Source organism: Argiope bruennichi, chromosome 8, assembly GCF_947563725.1.
Source record: "Argiope bruennichi chromosome 8, qqArgBrue1.1, whole genome shotgun sequence".
In the NCBI taxonomy this organism is placed as follows: domain Eukaryota; kingdom Metazoa; phylum Arthropoda; class Arachnida; order Araneae; family Araneidae; genus Argiope; species Argiope bruennichi.
The window spans coordinates 54,947,695-54,953,694 of NC_079158.1; positions in this window are offsets into that span (position 1 = coordinate 54,947,695).

Consider the following 6,000-nt stretch of genomic DNA (forward strand, 5'->3'; position numbering starts at 1 on the left):
GTGCAATAATTGCAATATTTTTTATTTTATTTTTATGACAAGATAGCATTGCATACACGGATATTTTGTAATTGTTAGTTTATCATTTCATAAATTATTTAGGCATCCTACGTTTACCATATTTCATTTATATTGTTTTTACTTGTTTGTGAAGAATGTATATTTTTTAATTAATTTTTATCTAGTAGGGGGGAAATAATCCTATTTATTTTGGCAGTAGTTTGATTTAATTAATTTGCATTCATTTTCTCAAATTGAAGGGGTGCTTTTGTCTCTCTTTTTCTCTCTTTTTTTAATTTTTGTACTTTAATTAGCCATTAAAGTACTAATCAATTTCATCAGATTGGATTAGAAAATTATTATTATGTTTGTTCTTGCAAATACATTGCAATGTTTTATTTATCTTTCTTCTATGCACTTTATACAAGAATTTACCTTTTTAAAATAAGTGTACAGGCTAGTTTTACACCCAAGTCCCTCATTTGTGACTTTTTTTGAGGGGGAATGGGCCAGAATCGTACTTCAATGCGTGATCTCAAGAATTTGTCATTCCTTCCTTCATATACTTGTGAAGAACAAATTGTAGGCATTTCTGTTTTAATGTGAAAACAATTTTTTTCCCCTGATTTTTTCTGTTAAAAATATTTTATTGGTGTTTCTTTAAATTATGACATGTGTAAATGAATAATGTTAATTTTTCTGTCAGTGCATATAATGTAAAATAAAAGATTTTTCATAAAAGGTGCATCAGTTGTTAATTTTTGATCATTTAAATTATCTACACCTATTTTAAGTTTTACATTTTTCTATAGAAATGAACATCAAAGAATCTTTTCAGTCTTTTACATTAATAAAATTAATTTTAAAACCATATACAGTATTTATGAAAATTATTCGAGTAACATTCTGTTGTAAAATAACACATGAAGATCTGCTAATTCAGATTTAAAATTAAATATAATAATAATTGGTACTAAAAATGAGAACATATTTTGATATTTGATTTTTATTTATGGTGACAAGGGAACATTTCTAATATTTTGTAAAGGTTTTATAGAAAATAATAGTATTTTTGTAGTCAGTTTCTCTGTATATTGATTCCTCATTTACTTCAATATACTTTTTTTTCTTTTAAAAAATGCTAAAGTATTTCTCCCATTTATTGAGGAACTTTTATTATTACCCGAGTTATTATTAAACATAACACCTTTTCACAAATTTATTTATTTTTTTCGGAATCAAATTTCATAATTAGTGAGATTAATTTTCTTTTGTGTTATAATTCTTCAATATTTTTTATACCTCAAGCACTTTTTGCATAAATTTATTTATTTTATTGCTCTGTTAATTGTACTTATCAAAGTTTTTCACAGTACTTATGCTGGGCAAAATTGATTATTTTAGAAAATCCAGCTTTTTTTTGCTCAAAGCCTGTGCCACATCTGTATTGTATAAGAAAATTGTGCATGCAATAATATATATATATTAAAACTAATATTCTTTTAAATTTCTTTTCTTTTTCATAGTTCAGTTTAGAAAAATGTGATGATTGAGCATCAGATCCAACTTGAAACCTGTGTAATATATTCTGCTGCATTTTTTTCTAATACTAACCAAAAAAATAGAAAATTAAAAATTATTAAAAAAAAAAAATTAAAAATTATTTTTCATGCTAAGATCTCTAATTTGAATGCAAATACAATACTAGCATATTTTCTTTGTTATAAAATAAATATAAATTTTTGAAAAATATTATGCCCATTTAAATTTCTAAATCTTTATTGATAGAATACATTTTTCCATCAGCAGAATGGCATCAAAATTGATTTGATTCATTAATGTGAATATTAAAAGGATATAAGTGGGAGGGAAGGGAGGTATTTTATTATTGTTCTTATTTAGTTTTTATTTATTATTATTATGCTTATGGCAAGTAGCAGTATAGTTTTATGGATGTACAATTCATTTTTTCTTCCAATTAACCTTAAAAGTTATTCAAAATATTAAATTTATCATTTATTGAAAATAATCTATTGATATTATTTGCAAAAGCAAGATATGTATTTAATATAATGTATGATGTAAAAAATTTTGTTATTAGTTTGTGGATATCTTTTGGAAGATTGTTAACAATTGATCCTTGTTTGGTAATTGATTGAAATATCTTCTTTAAAAATTGATAATTCTGAGATAAAATTAGTTTTGAAATTTCCAAAATTTTAATTCAATCTCAGCAAAATTGTATTCATAATAAATATAAAGAAAGACTATAGTAGAGATTATTAAAATAATTATATTTTGTTAGTATGTAAAAAGAAGGTTTTTGAAACAGCAATCTGTCAGTCTTTTAATCTCTTATAGATGAAAATATTTTTTAATTGCTTTTTTGAACTCTATAATCATTTTTTTTGGTACTGCCTTTTAAAAATCAAAACTTCAGCAATTGCTGTAGTGTTATACTGTAGTATTATTTTTAGTAATATTCCTTTATATATTTCTAATAAATCTGATACAGCATGATTTTTCTAGAAATGATTGGAATTAATTAGTTTTCGAAAGTAAATCTTTTTAACTTAAAATTATATTTGAAAAGATGATTAATTTTCTGTTAATCCCAAGGAACTTGTTAGGAGAACTAATGATATCTTTTTTTTAAAAGGCAAATGAAAACAAAGAGAACATTTAAAGAAATGAACAAATGGTACAAAAGATATATCTATATAGATATAAAGCTTTTTTATATTTTTAGTATATAATAAACCTTCAAGAAATATTTTTAAGCATCAAATTGTAATAAATAACAAGTTATTTTGATGGTCTTATTTGTTCTGCTTATTGTGTACATGAGCATTCTTAATTGAGTCGAGTCCCATGACATCATTGTGCTATTAAAAACTTAAATCTTTGATTAATGTATTTCTACTTGCACATTTCCATTTGGAATAATGTATTTCCACTTTCTGATTGTTCATATAAACTGTATAGATAAATAGATATTTCTTTTTTTAGTTTTCAACTATACAAAAAAATTGCAATTGAATATTTGATTAAACAATGTTAATGGTTTGAATTTTATTGCAAAATATGAAATTATATAAAAAAAATATTTAAAAGGATTTTTAAAATCGAAGATAAAATTGCATATCAATTGGTATTTTTTGTTAAAATGATGCAACAAAATTTGAAGAAATTATAGCACGAGGGCATCAAAATCTTGCTGAATGTTGCAATTAACTTAAATCAATGTTCTAAAAATTCTAGATCAGTATCTGTTAATGCATGAGAAAGTAGTATATGTTTGTGTTCTACATGCCAGACTGTTTGCACTAGAACTACTAAATATGGCAAATACATACTTTGGGTGGTGACAATGTGTATTGTGAAACTTTTTTTAAAAAATTTAATGTACATTTTCACCACTAAAATATATTATTGCCAAATTTGTTAACTCTAATTCAAATAGATAACATTTATAATGCCATCAGTCATACAAATACACATTTTCATTTATTGGTAGAAGTTGATCTAAAATTCTTATGCTGTTGAAAGATACACAATAGTAATGACACAGATTTACATTTGAGAGGGCATTCAGGACCAGGGAGATATAAGAGGGACTTCATGCCCTTCTACAGAGAGACAATAAAAAACTTTTTATCGAAATCGGTAAGGTAAAAGGGATTAAATGAATCATATTTTTATAATCCATCGTTTTGTGACTTTATATATTCAATTTTATTTTAAAAATATCATAAGAACTTTTTGATGAAGAATCTATTTGCCTTCGACTCTATCGTGTGAACTCGCTGTTCGAAATGTTAGGCGTAATATAATCAAGGCGGTATGTCTATAAAAGACTACTGTATGTTATATATAGTATTTTCAGGTGTAATATACTCTATATATTATATAGAGGCTTATATACTCAAAACTTCGGGTAAATTTATTGATGGTTGGCAATAATGGAAAACTTAACTTTCCTACGGAATTAAGTAAGTAAAATGTGAAAATATCAACTCTAATTTTTTATTTATAATAAAGTCATACGGCGTATAACTGTACAGTTTAGTCTTGCATATCTTACTCGCGATATATACTTCGATTATTCCAATATGGTACTTTTTATTAACACCCACACCCCTTCAGAAACTTTCCATACCAAGATATTGCTCCCTCCTGCGCACACATACTTCCCTAATATGAGAGCCTATATTCATCCTTTAGATCATATACTAAAACTTCATGATTCATTCAATTCCTGAAATGTTGTTTTCGCGTATATACAAAAAAAGAAAAATTCACTGATTTAGACCGAAGTTTGATAGACATATATAATTCGGTAATAAAATCGACTGTCAGATTTCCTCGATGTGGCTCGTTGCCATGCATTCTTCCTGGAAATTTTTTCATACTTGTTTATTATGTTTTTTGAAGTATTTTGTTCTGAAATGGCAGATACAATTCTAAAAAAATAGTTGTAGGATTTTTTTTTTTTTTTTTTTTTTTCCTCTCTTTCTTTTGAAGGGAGAGGGATGTGGCAGAATTTTGGAGCTTCAAAATCTCAAACACAAATTCTTTACGATTTTATTTTATACGCGGAAATAATAGACACAATATTTAAACTAAAGTATTAAGCAAATGTGAAGAGAGTTTTTTTTTTTTTTTCTACAGCTTACAAATAAATAAATAAAATAGCTCAGTGAATTTCTGTTTCTTCCACAGAGTTAAAAACAGTCTTTGAAATCTATTGTTATTTGTTATAATATATGGCGCTTCATCGAATGTTTTCATGGAAGATTCATTCCGTATGAGGTTCTAGTACCAGAGTGTCCCAAAGACCGATCAACTCGGCAGTGGAGTAGCGACCAGGAGGCAAACAAAGTATAGATATGCATGCCAGTTTTATAGGGCGCCATCAGAACAAAAAATGGATGCTCTTTTGCCATTGTTTGAAAAGAAATAATATGAAGGAGTGAGAAAGTAATGCCATGCCCTGAGCGTCATCTGTATTTACTAAACCAATGATAATGATTCGGAGCATAAAATTTATATTATGTCCAGGCGCCTACAATCTTCTTTAAATTGCTAACTGGGCCTGCCGATAATGTTGCTTCGTACCAACCGAAGGTCACGTACCAACCCACCTTATGCGTAGATCAGAACTGTTATAAGAGCATAATATTAAGCCAAATTTATTTTCCCTGTTTCCAAGGCCAGCACCACCACACATATAAAAGAAAACACAGAAGTAAAAATAATAAATTATAATTGTCTGCATTAAAAACAAATGTTAATTTATTAATCAAATTTCTATATGGCGCATTTTACTTAGCATATTTAATCGTTTGGGACATTCCATCTGCGAGTAATGCTGCTTACATTTATTCATTTTTGTCGTTTTGCAAGGTTTTATTTATTTACTAGCCATTGTTGAAACCCACTTACTAGTAGTCCGCCGAGATTAATGGTTGCTGAAAATTTCTGCTTAAATCTTTGTGTAACTTGATCTTAACGGCTTAATTTTTATAGACATAAAACTCATATTATTTTCAAAGCCTTGCATTATTCATTGTGTTATGCATGTCTAATTTTCTGTCTATATCTTTATACATCCGATTAAATTACAGGGAAAAGTAGCTTGGGGATAAAAAATGGGCATTTGAAAAAATTTCCATTTGCTGATTCTGAAGTTAAACCTTAAATGTAATAATAAAAAGATTTCAAAGATTTTACCAAAAGTATACTTTATGCTGAACCCTATTTTATTTGGGAAAAATAAACCGAATATTCATATCTTGATCATCAACAATGGGGGGAAAGACCAGGAGGAAATATTAGCAACAATAACGAGAGGGATTTGAGTTTCACTTCAAAAATATAATGCATTGATGTAAAATGCACTTAAAATGTTTTTAAAAAATTAATTCGAAGTAGAAAAAAATTATATCACAAAAAATTGGTATTATTGTTTTTTTTTTATATTTTATTTTAAGGTAATGT